Source organism: Vulpes vulpes, chromosome 16 (assembly GCF_048418805.1).
Source record: "Vulpes vulpes isolate BD-2025 chromosome 16, VulVul3, whole genome shotgun sequence".
In the NCBI taxonomy this organism is placed as follows: Eukaryota; Metazoa; Chordata; class Mammalia; order Carnivora; family Canidae; genus Vulpes; species Vulpes vulpes.
The window spans coordinates 8,300,928-8,317,842 of record NC_132795.1 but is presented as its reverse complement, the minus strand read 5'-3'; positions in this window follow the sequence as shown (position 1 = coordinate 8,317,842).

Below are 16,915 nucleotides of genomic sequence, written 5' to 3'. Positions count from 1 at the left end.
AAGGAATGCACTATTCAAGGGAAAGGTCCTATTGGAGCCTCAGAGCCTCCACATCTTCATCAACAAAACAACATTCGTGGTTCAGACACTATTAAAAATATATCTTTAGGATTTACATCAGTTATTTCAATGTGGTGCAGTAACAGGGGAACAACATAGGTCCCTTGCATAAGGATGATTTCCTTCAACTACTTTTTTACTCTCAAATCCCTAAAATATCCTACAAGTGTCTATTTCACCAGAAGTACATCGCGAAGCCAACCTTCCAAATTGCTGGTGTTCCTCTCTGGTGTGTTTCAGAAACTAACAAAGAAGGATCCAGAATGAGTAGCAGCAGGGTGTGTTCATATGTGCCCCCAATGTAATTAAAAGTACAAGAGAGACATTTAGATAAACCTTATTACAAATCTGAAAAAATTTGAGGTTCTACATTAGCTCTGTCCAATAGAAATATAATGGGGGTCATTTTATATTATTAAAATTTTTCTAGTAAGCCACATGGAAAAAGCATAAAGGAAACAGGTTAACTTAATTTTAGTAACATTTATTTAACCCAACATATCCAAAATATTATCATTTCATCATGTAATCAATATAAAAGTTATTAATGAGGTATTTTATGTTCTCTTACTCTGTACATAACTAAGTCTTTGAAATCCTGTGTGTATTTTATACTTGCAATCCATACCAATTTTCACTGGAAATACGATCTTCATTTAGATTTCATAAAATTACTGTTACAAAAGTAGATTCATATATCCACATTGTTCCAAACTTTAAATCATTTTAATTTATTTAATTTATTATGAATTAAGCTCATTTATTTATAATAACTTAATCAAGTGTAAGTCTGTACATTTAAATTAATTAAAATTAAATTAAAAAAATTTAGTTCCTCAGTCATGCTAGAGACATTTGAAGTTCACATTAACCACATATAGCTGGTGGCTACAATGTTTGACAGCACAGTTTTGAACACAATGGATGCAATTACATTAAAAAATAACTACAATTAAGGAAAATTATTAGGCTCAACAGTATTTTTTCTTGTTCCTATTATGCTTTCATGAGGGTTAATGATTTTTCTGACCCAAACAAGTCATAGGAAGAAGGCAGGGTGACCTAGTAAAATCACATAAGATGTTTGGATGACAGTCCGGTCTTTGTCCCAACTCACTGGGATGACCTTGAGAAAGTCATTTCACTCCTCATACCCTTGGCTTTCTCCTCTGTCAAAAGAAGGTGTTGGTCTAAAATCTCTTCCAGCTGTGATTTTTTGTAATCTTGAATTCACTGAGGAATCAAAGCTGACTTGTATGACAGTAATTATGAGAACAATATTTTGTTTACATTAGAAAAAACTCTTTCTCTTCTTATTCATTACACTCACAACGCACAGGATAATACTGATGTACTACACTAGATTTTGTCAAGATGTCAATAGTTATGCAACTGAAAACCAAATCATCTAGAAACTTTGCCTCCCCTGAGTCAATAAGAGATCTTATAAGAGATGTCACCTTCCTGGGGAAACCAGCTGAGTCCCAGACCCTCCCATGTCCTTTTCTGTAAGAGCTAACTAGAGACCTTGTGTCAGGCAAGGCTTTCCAAATTTTGAGATTCATTGCCCCTAAGATGATGAATGATACTTTTCGATAGAATGTCTTATTTAGATGATAGCAGCTTTTACAGTAAAATGTATTGATTAAATCAGTAACTATTTTATTATTTTTAAGATTTTATTTGTTTATTAATGAGAGACACAGAGAGAGAGGCAGAGACAGAGACAGAGGGAGAGGGAGAAGCAGGCTCCATGCAGGAAGCCTGATGTGGGACTTGATCCTGGGACCCCGGGATCACACCCTGAGCCAAAGGCAGACACTCAACTGCTGACCCACCCAGGAGTTCCAATATGTGACAATTTATTTGCTTGCCTCCCCTTGAGTATTTAATGTGTTAACATTTTAAAAAATCCTATACTTTTCTGACTAAAATAGCAATATCGTATGTATTTAAAAGTTTTGACATAGGCAGGATGATGTATAGAAGATCAAATCTTCTGTAATCTTAAAAAACATTTTCACCATTTTCAGGTATTTCTCTTCAGTCTTGTTTTCTATGTTTTTATTTTTATAGTTGCTTCTTACCAAACTGGGGTCAATTGTGAAGGCTTTTCAGGTGTCAACGTGGCTAGGCTACCATCTCCACTGAGGCAATCAAGCACTAAGATGTGCTCTAAGTGGAAATGAAGGTTTTTAACTAATCTTGAGGACAGGAGATCATTCTGAGTTATCTGTGTGGCTTGATTTAATCAGTTAAAAGGACCTACAAGTAGGCTTTCAAAAGAGAGAGACTGGAAGACCCAGCCTGTGAACAATAGTATCAATCCACAGGCTCCACTGTGCACCCCTTCCTGACAGCCTGCCCTGTGGATTTCAGACTTATGATCATGTCAGCCAATCCTTGTAATAAATCTCTTCATATATATGTACCTGATACTGGCTCTGCTTGTCTGGTCTCATCCTGGTTGATACAATATATACTTTTATAGTTTCTCATATCACTAAATTTTCTTCAAGACTATTTTAATATCTCCATTACAGTCCGTTATGAGGCTAAAGCCCATATCATTATTATTTGACATTTAAGTGACTTGTAAACTTTCTTCATTATAAGTAACACTGAACTGCAAATACTTGTACACAAATCATTGTGTGTGTAAGCACTAGGCTTGCAGCAATATTTTACTTGCAGACTTTACTCCACCAAAACATGGGGGACATCCACTTTGTGAAAAGCACCATGCTGGCAGGCTTTGGGGAGGGACACCAAAATGAACAAGCCATAAAGGACATGCACAGTTACATTGCAGGAGGAAGGAGGTGAAAAGTACTTTTAGTGAAACAGCAAGTTCAGAGGATATTCTAAAAGAAAAGAGGGTATTTTTGACTGTGGGATGAAGTCAGTCTTTATGAAAGAGGGGGCATTTCAAAAATAAGGGCATTTAAGATATTTGGAGATGGACATTTCAGATGAAGGAGGAAATAGTAGTAAAAAAACACAGAGCTAGAAGCTTATAAAAAAACAGGAGCACACAGTATTACAATAGTGAATAAAGTTAGAAAAGTTATGCAGAGGCCAGGTGTCAGAATTTTAGATAGTGTGAGGCTAAAAGATGTGGGCTTCATTCCACAACCCATGAGCTGGTGCTGGGGGTAGGCCTGGAGCTTGAGTCTGTAGTGATGGCTCTTCTACCTGGGTGCACATGTGCCAACCTGGACCTTGGGCCCACAGGGCCCAATACCTGGATCCATGGGAACCAGTCTGATGCTGGGACCTGCTCAGAGCCTGGTATTGCAGGCACCAGTCTGAGGTTGACCTGGCACAAGGTGACCCTGGAGCCTGGGATAATGAGAGTCTGCTTGTAGCTTGGATCTCAGGGTGGCCTGGTGCTGGAGTGAGCCAGGGGCCTGTAGCTGGGGTAAGTCAAAAGTATGAGTTCTCAGGAGTTGGTCTGACAGTAGGTCCAGCTGGGAGCCTGGGTTTGCAGGTAACTGCCTGGCAGCTCTAGAATTTCTGAGGTCTCCAAGGCACAGCCAAAGTGTAAGAGTTCCAGTATAATATGGATGGAATCTTGTCTGTTGGCCTTCCCTAGAAGAGAAGCTCTACTGAAGTCCAGGCTCTTTTCTGGACAAGATCCCCTCAAGGGAGATTATACTCTCTAGAACTATGGTTCTCCACCTGACAGAGCTGACATGGGGCCTGAGTCAGTAAGATATGTGTATCAGATATGCCACCAGCAGAAAAACCACTGTCCTAGGCTCAGCCTAGACCTGAAGTATAAACCTGTTCCAAAATAGAATGCCAGAATAGATTTCCTGGGTCCAGTTTACCCAAAGGCCCTACCTTGAAACAGCTTTGGAAACTCATTACTATTGATGTGGAATTATAGGAGTGTGGCTTGAGGTCTGGGAGTATTTAGTCTGGGGCTTTTGACACATACCTGTCTGGGGGAAAAGAACAAAGCAGACTTGTACTTGGATGCTCTGGGGTACTTTGAGTTCATATTCTTAATCTTTATATAGTTAAGATTTGGGGTATGTCTTTTTATGTTATTTGGTATATATTTTCCTTAACACCTGCCTTCTTGGGCTGAAGAATGGGTTTTTCTTTCAGTGTACTAGAAATTCATTGTTTGCAGATGAATAAGCTGTAGACTAGACACAAAAGTACAGTGTCAGAGTTGACATGAAAGATTAAGAACCTTAGAACTCAGTAGACAGGTAAAATCTGATTAATTAAGTGTGTCTACAATATGTAAGTACCTATTTGGGGACACATAATAGCTTCTTAGAGGAATGGAAGTTATATCTTGCATTGTAAACTATTATGAGCTTTTTGAACCCGGTAGAAGCATATAACTGCTCTTGCTCTGAAATAGGGCTTCTCAGCCACAATAGGACTAACCTTTAAGACTGGGTGGTTCTTTAAAATGGGAGCTATCCTGTGCATTATAGGATACTTAGCACCACTGTAGACTTTCCCAACTGGATGCCAGCAGAACCACCCTGTCATGAAATTTAAAAAATGGCTCCAGACATAGTCTAATGTCTTTTGAGAGGCAATTTCACCCCCAACTGAGAACATATTTAGGCTCTAGACGATGTTCTTTCAAACTATGGTCACTGTTTGGGTTACTTAGAGGTGCCCACACTGAAGAAAGGGGTAGCTCATCAGGTATATGCTGTGTGTTGTTTTCTAAATGTCACTCGATTAAAAGATGAATATCAAGACTTCCAGGTGTCGGTGATGTAGGAGACTATGGGCAGGCCTTGGGCTATGCAAACCCCCAGCTCATGTGTACAACTCAGAGTACACATGCAAATGTACATCCTCCTCTCCACCGTATGCCCAGCAGAGAATTGATGGTTTCATCAGATTTTCACGGGGTTTCAAGACCCAGACAAAATCTAAAACCTCTGCTTTGGCGAATTAAACAACCTAGGAGAGACTCAGAAGAAAAAAGAGAAAGCCAAGACTAGCAGAGATGGAGTGACAAATTCATCAAGACATTTTAAAGAATTGGTTCTATATATTTTAAAATTATTTTGGTGGTTAGTGGACATACAGAAAGAAGTGATGGTTAAATAACACTTTATGTCTAACTTCTTATTTTCATCTTTGCACAGAATCATACTCTTCTTTTTAAACATAGAATATAATAATACAGTTTAATCACGATTTTTGTGTAAGGCATCGTGCTGGTGTCGAAGGGTACTATAAAGTTACCTATCGTCACACGACCTTTCTTTCTTTCTTTCTTTCTTTCTTTCTTTCTTTCTTTCTTTCTTTCTTTCTTTCTCTCTCTCTCTCTCTCTCTCTCTCTCTCTCTTTCTTTCTTTCTTTCTTTCTTTCTATTCTTTTTTTTTATTTTGATAAAATAGTCATCAGCTTATTTGTCTATTTGTTCTCATATTCATCCCCACCTTCCCCGGCCCTTCTGCGTATTTCATGGAGCTACATTTCTTAGGCTCCCTTGTCAACTGGTTTCCAGGTAGATTTGGCTAATGGTATTGGAGACCTGGTCAAGGGGAGAAAACCTTGGATGTAACTGGTTGGCAGTTCTGGCTGCTGCTGTGTCACCTCTAGTGCTACAGCTCCTAGAAGACAGTCAACTCCCTGTGACCCTTCCCCCCCCCCCCCACCGTGGCTCTGGATCCTGGCAATATGATTTCTGCCCTCTTCTCTCATTATCTCACCAGCTCTAAGTGTAGGAAGGGCTTTCTGCTATTGATCATCTCTGGCTTGTCTCATAAACCTATTTTGTCACCTACCTAATAAATCCCCTCTATTAAATTCCCACTAGAGGAAATACCTGGAATGGTTTGGTTTTCCTTGGCAAATACTGAATACAATAGGACTGGATAGTACATAAATTATTTTAATGAAAGGCAGACTAAAGGAGACACAGCGAGGGACAAAGGGCCTTAGGTTTTTAAGAGGAGAAATGAGTATATCTAGATCTGGTGAGACACTCCTTGGAAAAGCTCCCTGAAAGAGCTGGTCTTTGAGCTGGTTCTGCAAGGGTAATGAGGATATTGATGGTAGAATAGGAAGTGACTGGTGCAAGACAAAAAGCACAACTCTCTGCTGAGAGAACAAAATAAGAAAAGGTATACAAACAAAAACCTACAACTATTTTTGTAGGAGGAGAGTCAGGAATCCTATAGGTTTACAAGACTAAAAACATATGAAATGGGACCATGCTGAGGAAGATCTAAATAGCAAGGTAAAAAGAATCTACTTTCTTAGTTCAGTAAGCCCTGGATATTGGACAAAAGATGTAATCTTTGAAGATATGTTGACATTTCTTAGTCAGCATTTGTTTTCTTGTTGTTTCAATGACTATTTGTTGAGTATCTAGATTCTGGAGTACATAGTGGGGGAAAAACATAAAAACTCCCTTTCAGAACTTGTATTCTAGTGGATTTGCTTCATATCTATGAATAATTTTGATCACCCATAGCTTTGATTTAAACATAGGCTAGAAGTGGCCTTAGGAGATATTGGATGGATGCTGGTTGGGTGAGAGCTGGACAGGGAAGGAGCATTTACCATAGAGGCATCCCTCTTTTGGAAAACCACTCAGAAGCAATTACTAGTCCAGACTAGACCACTTTGTTTTAAATTACAGATATCGCCTCTGGTAGTATTCAAGGCCTCTTGCAAAAGAAAAGTTCTGACAGGAACCGGATCAAAGACAAGACTGAAATAAAATAAAAAGTTGTTCGATCAAAATAAATGCTGCTTTCTTTAATCAAAAAATGTTGGCTGCAATTTTTGTCGAGATAGCAAGTTTCTCTTCTTTCAGGAAGGCAGGTAAAAATAGTGCCAACTTGAGCCAAACTGAAAAAGAGGCAAGTTTTATTCTTAATACCCCGAGTTCCAAACAGTGGGGATTTGCTTGAGGGTAGGTAGTTCTGTTTCCTTACTCTACTTAGAGGTGAGATAAGCTCTCACTTATCTCAGAGAAAAATCAAGGCTTTCCAACCATCTTGGAATGCATTTTATGCATTTTATGCACCTAGACTAAGCCAGGAGCACCTGTCATTGAGACTTTTCAGTGGTCCTCTCACTGATAATCCACATCTAATTAACTTCATCCCCCTTACCTGTATTTTCCCTTGCTGTGTGATCTATAATATATGTATATTCTAAAATACATATTTATATACTAATGTGTATATTTATATATGATTACATATATACATATACATATACAGACATATGTATATGTATATTTAAACCCTTAAATCCCTTCTGTGGCTTCCCACAGCCCCTTCCTATGCTTCTGGCATCATCCTACACCCCCAAACCCCCATCTCTCTTTCTCAACACTTTCCCCTGATTAATATGAACTTTAGTCCTCACTTAGGGCTCTTTCCTCAGAGGAGTCCTAGAGGACATTTGCCAGTTTAGGTCTCCTAGCCCATTGCACTGTCCCATAGCCCCTGTATGTCTCCATCGTGACATATATCATGCTAATAATTAGTTATTGTAGGCCATCTCCTGTTAAACCCTAGGCTCCATGACAGCTGTGATTGTGTTTGATGCAAATCTATATTTTAAGTGCCTACTAAAGTTGGTGGCACATGGTAACTTCCCAGTAAATATAGATTTAATTAATAATTATTGTTTATTAATGAAAGGATTAGGGGCACCTGGGTGGCTCAGTGTTTAAGTGCCTGCCTTTGGCTCAGGCCAGGGTCTTGGGATCAAATACTGCATTGGGCTCCCTGCAGGGAGCCTGCTTCTCTTCTGCCTATGTCTCTGCCTCTCTCTCTCTCTGTGAAGAAATAATTTTAAAAAAATGTTTTTCTTTTTTAAAGAAAGGATTGAATCTTGTTTTTGGAATGGGCTTGTGGGTTTCTTCCCCATATCTTATACATTTCACACATTAGGATAGGTTACAAAACAAATTCAGAGGTGAGAACCTCAAAGCATTAGCCGAGAATTCTATGTCTCTGAGCATCTTTACAAGCTGATTTAGGATTCTAACTTCTCAGAGGAGTTTGTATAAACAATGCATAGTATTTTGAAAAATGAATATGTTTCATATTCCAAACAGAAAGATTTCTTTTAGACCAAACACTAATGGATTTTTCTATAATTCCTTCTTTAAATGGCTGCATGCAAGCCAAATAAAATATTGTTTGATTAGCAAGCTAGCAATGCCAGCAGGTGGTTGTTAGCAAGACATTTCTGCTGCGTTATCATAATCTAAATTAGTGCAAGTATGCTATAAAGGCTTTCTGTGTCTGAGACTTTCTCCCATCTCACCTAAGTATCTGGAAGTTACCGTCTTAGGCAACATAACAACAGTGAGTATTGCCCTTACAACTCAGCATTCTTAAGGCCTGCTTGCTCCAAGGATTCCTAAATTTTAGTTTACCGCACAAAAAGCAGGTCTGATGTTTTAATAAATCAAGAATAAATTAAGGTAATAATAAGGCTCTTTCTTCGAATCACATAGCATCCAGATACTAGAGTCAGAAGAAAATATTCCAGAATAGGAGTCACTTCTGTAATGCATAAACTAGATCTAAGACATAATGTTAATAACATCTTTCCTCAGGGATGGGGCTGGCCAATTAGTCGTGGGGCTCAAAATTGTTTAAGAATCTCCTTCCTTCACGTATCCTAGGATGCTATCCTGTTACAGAGGGACTTTATACTCTGCGAGGCACACACAAGTGAGGACATTATTCTGCGTTGTGAAATCTTGCACAGAGGAAATTTACAGGTTGAATGTGGTCAGAGGTAGAGTTTGGGATTAAAACCCCAGGAATTTCTTTGGTTTTGATGCCAGACAGCACTCTTCCCTTCCCTCTGAGGAAATCAGCTTTGGGAAAAATCTAACAAGAAGACCAGTGTGGCATCTCACTGTGGCTTTTAGAAGGATCCTCTTAAGTGGCATTTACAAAAGTGCATTCATTTAAAGGTTACATCCTCAAGTGAACAAATCTGCATTCAGTGATTTAATAGTGAATGGAAGCTTTGGACTTTGGTCAAAGGTGTCAGAGTTTGAGCTGATTAGAACACTCCCAGCTGATCAAAATCAAACTGAGTTATTTTATTTGTGATTTTCTACAATTTTCACGGAGGAAAGTTGACACTAAAAATACTCTAGAGGTTGAATTTCACTGCCATTATTGTTTTAATTATGAGTCTTCTGTCCTCTGTCTCTCCATTGAGGCTTTTTGGAATTCGCATCAAAGGAATATAAAAATGGAACATTGAAAATGTTTTGACTGAGAAGTGGATAGTTTTAAATTGTAGGACCTAGTAAGTTTACTCTTTTATTCCCTCTTATTTCCTACATGACTCAAATGTTCAACCAAAAGTATTAAGACATACTTAAATTCAGACCAAAAATTGATCTTTCACTCTTTGTTCCTGCTTCTAATAAATTTTTAATACCATTTTTTTCTTCCAGTAGCTCTAGATATTTAAGGTACTTTATTACAATGTTAGTGATCAGAAACTTAATCTAAAGACATAATGAAATCAACCCTAAGGATGGGATTTGATCACATTACAGAAATATTAGCATCAGAATGAAAGTAAGGAGAACAAACAACTAAAACTAATTGTATTATTTTTCATTTTTCTACATTATTTAAAATGCATGTTTTAAAGGATGAGGTAATGCATCATAGTGTCTGGTGAGCTTAAAAATATAACTATTGGGATAAAAATATAACTACTATAATTATCAAGCTTCATGATATCTTTTATTATTTTAATATAGGTTTCTAATATAATATTGGTTAAAACATTAATTTCAATGTTGCATATTTAATATACTAAATGTAGCTGAGTATGTCATTAGCATATACATACTAACATTTTTAATTTGCCCAGCTTTGAGACTTGACTTCAAAATTGAGGGGAAGCAAAAAGATACTCTAATTTTAATATTGCCAGATCTAAAATTTTGCCTTAAACATTCTTTATGCAATTTCATGAAATTCTCCTCAAACCTGGAGAAGCACTTTATGGATTCATTGAGCATCAGCACAAACTAAAGAGTAATGAGCTCATTTTCATAGAATGAAGCTTATTATAATTCCAGCTGTTGAAAACTTGCACAGCTGGATACTGGCTGCAATACAGAGCTCTCATCTGCTAGTGAAAAAAAAAGTTCCAATTTAAACTTGTAACAAAGGCTCTTTCTATAACTTTGAGGAAACCGTTTTTCACTGAAATCCATGTGTGTGACTTAATATAAAACTAAAACATGACCAGTCCTTTTAAAAATACATTTGTACCCATTTATTTAAAAAAATTAAGGTTAAAAACAGCTTGACAACACAGCTTATTCTGGTTAGAATATAGGGCACGCCAGAAGGAAATAATATTTCAAAGCCAAATCCGAGATACAGAAAATTGGAGTAAATCATCCCAGATTCTGCACGAGGCAGTGAGGAGGAGGGATTTGGGGCTGCTATTTCAAGAATCTGAAGATATAAGATGCTTAGAGAATTTGAGGCAGGGAAAAGTGGGTGCTATGGCCACTATTAAAGAAAGAAAAATCCATTCATTCCTGCAATAGTGTGAGGCATAGCCTTACAATTAGGTAGAGATGATGATCAGCCCACGGCTCTCATTTACTCAATTACCTGGCAGTAACTGAGCATCCATTAGTACAAGTTATATCCCATGTGTTGCTGTCACACTGCTTTCTGCATTTTCATCACAGCCTGATCCACTGCCAGTGGTAATTGCTTACTCTTGAGGTCATCCTTGATTGCTCCTTCTCTTCCACACTCCATATCTGATACATCCCCAAGTCCTGACACTTGGCTCTTCATATGACTTCCACCAGCATACCCTTGTCCAAGCCACCAGTTATTTTTTTTTAAGATTTTATTTTTTTATTCATGAGACACACACACACACACACACACACACAGAGGCAGAGACACAGGCAGAGGGAGAAGCAGGCTCCATGCAGGGAGCCTGATATGGGACTTGATCCCAGGACTCCAGGATCACACCCTGGACTAAAGGCAGGCACTAAACTGCTGAGCCACCCAGGGATTCCCCAAGCCACCAGTTCTGATGTTCCATCAGGAATACTGTCATAGCCCTGTCTCCCTGCCCACCCTGCCGGTAGCTAATCATCTACATAGCAGTGACAGTGATGCTTCTACAAACTTAAACATAAACACCTCAATCCACTGCCCAAAACCCTCCAATGACTTCCTCAAACATAGAAGCAGAATCCAAGATCCTTATGGAGGTGTATACGGTCCTGCATACTCTGGCCCTAGCCATGTCTTGCCGTTCTCCCTTTCCTGCTCAATAACCCAGTCACACTGGATTCCTTAGTGTTCTTCCAATACATCAGGCACGTTTCTACCCAGAAGCATTTACACTGCTGTTCCTTCTGCCTGGAAAGTTCTTTCTCCATATCCTCTACTTCACATGGCCATTCCTCTTGCTGTTTCTTAAACTCTTGACACAGTTGGTATCCTTTTGTGATATATTCGTCTCTTTGTTGCGTCTTCACCATCCGATCCATCCTCTACCCACTACCACCAGAGTGACCTCTCTGAAGCACATATATGATCCGGTCTCCCCCATGCGGTGAGACCTTCACTGGCTACTACTGCCTTTAAGAATGAATTATTCTCTACAGCCTTAATAATCTAACTATTCTTTTGGTTTGCTCTGCTCCCATTTCTCAACCTCCACTTTAAAAAGAAAAAGGTTTATTTGTTTATCTATTTAGAGAGAGAGAGAGAGGGAGTGCAAACAGGGGGAGGGCAGAAGGAGAGGGAGAAGAAGGAAGCACACTCCTGGCTGAGTACAGAGCCAGATACAGATCTCACAACTCTGAGATCCAGACCTAAGCCAAAATCAAAAGTCAGACACTGAACTGACTGGCCACCCAGACACCCCTCCACCTCCACTTTATAATCCAGCCACAACAGCCCATTCCTTCCCACTTCTACCTGTTTTCCTTATTTCAAAACTGTATTCTATCTGCCAGGCTCTCATTCTTCTCCCAGGGAAGTTCTACACCAGGAATTCATAGGAAGAATATACATGTGGGCAGTATTCGTGGAAGAAGAAAGACAAACCAGGTGCAGAAAGAGAAGACCTTGGATATGTGAGAGGAGGAGAGAGGGGCCCTCCAGACAGGGAGATGCTTGACGACCAGTCAGAGAAGTGGTGGTGTGTCCTGCAGGCATCACTCTGAGATGCGCTGAGGCAACTGGAGAATGCAAAGAGAGACGGGAAAATGAGAATAGGGAGGTAGCATGACTGGGGTCCAGTTATAGAAGCCAGGCAGAGGCATGGGGCAGGGGCTTGAGATGGGCAGGGCTTTTCAGAATATTATAGGAATTAAAAGGTGTATGGAAAGTCTCTAACACGGTATTGGGCATAGAAGTTTCCCTCAACTTGCAGTAGTTGAAATTAGCAATAAAGATTTAAGTTTTTGATCAAGGTAACAACGAAAGCAGAGTTTTCCTACTGGAACAGGTGGCAAATGTGTGTCCCAAGACAACCACCTCCAAACTCAAACCCAAGGCCTGTTTATGAATTTGACGAAATTGGTTCTGAAATCTACTTTTTTTCCCAAATATATCTGGTTCTAGTTTTAATTAAATAAATATAGTTTCAGCATAGTCTTATGGATTTTCTTCTTTCCGGGACAGTTTTAGGTTTGCAAACATATCATGCAAATGATGATATTAAACATGATTTACAATTTGCTTGAAATACACTCGTGACCCAGTGAGTGAGCTTAACTATGCCATGTGCCCTTTCACTACAGTCCAAAATAGATGAGTCCAACCTTATATCTTGTGACAGAAGAGTAAAGATGTATATTTAACTCCAAACTACTGCATTGTAAATGTCTTTAAGATTTAAATGTAAGAGGTGGTAATATTCCTTCAGTGATAAAATCTTAAGTGTAAAGAACTCAAGTCATGGCAAATACTATGTCTTAATGCATCGAAGGACATTTTCCATGAACCATGGAATATACAGGAAGTATAATACAAGTGCTGGCGGTGTGTCTGGAATGTCTACAATAGCATCCCACTACAGCCTTCAGACTTTGGAGACTTGTAAATCCCCCGTATGTGACTTTCATTTTTTTAAAGAAGCTGACTTTACAGTTCCCTTGAGTACTATGATTTCTACATTACAAAGAGCGACCTACCAAGTGAAATTAAAATCTTTAAAAATGTTTAGTGGAGTGGGTGAGTGGTTCTCAAAAGCTGCAAAATAAAAACTTGCCCTGAGAAGAGACTACTGGGGACTTTGGAATTCCATGAAGATTTTTGTCAGCCACAGAGATGACAAATAAATGCACAGGGATGGCTCACGTCCTGAGAACAGGTTTTTGAGGGGACAATGGAAATTTAAAGAAGTGAGACAGGTTGATGTTATTTTGAACTTTTTGAAGTATATAGGCTTTCATTTAATTCCTCCTCGGCTGTCTTCTGTTGTGTCATTCATATAGTAACCTTTTCTTGCTGACTCAAGTTTTATAGAAACTATGTGCAGCAGGACCGGCTACATAATTTTTGAGGCCCAGTATAATAAATATTACTGGTCTTCTTGTTCATAAGTAAGGAATTCCAGCAGGGTTGCAGCCCAGCATTACACCAAGCAAGGGGTCTTCTAAGTACAGGGTTTTGTGAAGCTGTGCAGGTTGCGTGCACAGGAAGCTGGCTCTGATCTATAGATAAATGGCAGTAAGAGAGGACCCAGACTCACCAGTTCACACATGAGATGCCAGAGTATATTCAGTATTTTAATTAATTAAGTATACAATAGCACTTAACCAACACTATCTTCTGAATTCCTTAAACAGCGTTCCAATTTCTTCCAGCCAATAAGCACTGTTTCTTTCAAATTATAAGAATTAATCCAACCATATTCTGGAAAAAACGTACTATTTTGCTCTTTATTACTTCTGTGCGAGGGACAACTGCCATACATATTTTGTATTTATTGGGAACTTTTCTAGACGCTGCGATATAGCAGTGAACAAAGTAAGATCTTTGCTCTTATTAGTATACATTCATTCTAATGAGACAGTTTCATACTTTGGCAAAGACCTCTACAGGGTTTTTTGTTTTGTTTTGTTTTTGTTTTTTAAGGAATCTGTAACTAGGAAGGCTTTTCCTTGAAATGGCTGTGCTTTTAGTTTTGATGAGCTTAATTTTGGTTAGGCAAAATAAAAACATTTTTTTTGGAGAAAAAATGTGATTTAAGGCAATATGACTCAGTAAATACACTTTAATTAATTTATATCATTTATTAAGCTTAATGCATAAGGACCAAAGAACTTGGTTATCATTTCTACTTAATTGATAACTTCTTTCTAGTATCATCCTTCGGTGGTTTTCTTCCTGTGATTTATGTCCATGTGTTGAGTAAGTTTTCATGTTTTTCATTGTGTCCATTTTCCTGTGACCATATGCAAAAAACAAGAATCAGACAATAAAGTAATAAATGTGAAACACTTTTTTTTTAGAACAGCATCAAATTTTTCTTCTCTTTTCTCTCTCCATTATTTCTCCCTTTTTATAAAATATAACCTCACTCTTTCATTTGTGATTTGGTTGGGACTATAGATTCACCCATAATTTTACATTGAAGATGCTTGCTGTGTACATAATTTTCATGAATCACAATGGCTTTGTAAGTATTTTGTTATAGAGAGAAGTTCTTTTGAGGTCAAGAGGTTTCTTTTCCTATCATAGATCCTCTGCTTGCAGCAGTCCTATTGAATTTAGTCAACAGAAAAGTACTAAACCTGTCAAACTAATATTTTTTATTTCAGATGCATTTAAACCCTCTTAGAAATATTGTATCTTTTCTTCTCATTATCACACTCTATATTCTGTGTTGCTAAAAAATGAATGAGTGTTATTGGTTATCAAGAACTGACAGAAATGTTACTGTTTTTGTTTTTGACTCCTAAAAGTGCTTGAGGTCTTTAGGTATTTAAAAATTAGCAAAGACATACATGTCTGGCTACTTACATGCTCATTTCAGTAAATAATTTATTCTTAGAATTTGCAACATTTCCTATCAGACATGTGAGAAACAACCTCAATTCCTATAGCATTTGACTGTAAAATTGACTATGTGGTTTATGGCCATCTTGTTTCCTGCAAGGATAGCCCAGGAATTCATTTTTAATAAAGAACCCATTTAACTTTCCATTTAAGAACTACAAATAGTCCCCAAAAAGCATGCTGACCACAGTCTGAAAATATGAAATGTTCTTTGGAGGGTTTTGGGTGTGGATGAGAGACACATTTTCATATTATTCAGTATGTCATCATCAAGTAATGTTTACAAACCCCAGCACCCTGGGGATGTGTGCAAGTGTTAGCAAGCAGATATTAGCAGTCAAGGAAAAATTATGACTGCTGCCTAAAAACATTTCCTCTGCCTCTCAGTTGCATACAATATTGCCAGAGATCTCTTCTTTTCATTGTGTATAATTTGCCTGGTTTAGAGGACAGTTAATCCAAAGACAAATTTGAAAATTGCTGAAAGAAATCCTTCATAAATGGCCATCCAAGAATCTTATGTCCATTTTAATGACTTTTTTCTACTGAGAAATATCTAGCTATGGGTACTCTAAGAATACTATTTAAAATTATTCCTTATACTTGATTTAACATAATGTTGTTATTTTCTTTGATCCAGATTCTCCATCCTGCCTCTCCACTTCTCTAAGTATAAAATTATTGGAAACACTAATTGAATCACATAGCAACTCCAAAACATATGAACTTCAAATTCTGAGAACTGACAAATCCTCTTACTTGAAACAGATGAATAAGGTGAGTCTTTTGTCTTGGTTAACTGATATTTAGAGAACAAATCTCCCCCCCTCTAGATAAAGTGTAACAGTTTTCAAACCTGGTTGAGATGTTCTTTCCAGAGAGACTAGTTAGAGCTTTTAGACTGGTTTTAGGTGGGCAAACAAAAATTTTAAAGCCACTTCAGTGATACTGCTGTCTTAATAGAAGATCCAATTCATAAAAATACTTATATAAGACTCATATAAACAACCAATGGGTACTTTTACTTCCAAAAGAGTTTTGTATCTATTGGAACTTAATAATTTCTTTTCTTGGGTTCTTATTTATAAATGAGAAAATCTTAGGAATAGCATAATTTAGCAACATATTTAAGGTTTTAAATGAAGATCATTCCATCCTGAAAAATCACCATTGCTTTCAATAGTAATATTTGTATTGATGGAGCAATTATTTAGTGTATCGATGGTAGCAACCTCTTTTCCCCTCCAGTACTTTCTACATTAAAATATTGTGAATCTTTAGCTCTTGTAACAGAAAAGGGTGTTGGAGAAGAGAGAAATCAAACTCAAAGTAGTTGGATGTACCAATGGAACAGGATAGAAAATCTAGAAATATACTTGATTGCATATGATAATTTAGTAAATTATAGTATTTAGCATATGAGGCTAAATTAGTTATTGTTGTTAATCTCTTACTGTGCTTAATTTATAAATTAAACTTCAGCATAAGTGTGCATATACAGGAAAAAAACATAGTATATATATATATATATATATATAGAGGGTTCGGTACCATTTATGTGTGTTCTAGGAAAATCTTTTCCTATGTTATTGAGCTTGAACTATCTTTGAGTCTTCTCTTTTTCCCAATATCAATTCTTACTATGCATATGGGTTTAGTGGCACAGTTGAGACTGTGGGAGGGGAATGTGCTTTTATTAAAAAAATTAAAAGTCTGCTGGAATAAGGTTTGTAAAACTGAGCCCCTTTTGAAGGGTTCGTATCAGTTTACCATTGGTACAACTTCCTTTAAGCCTTACAAACTCA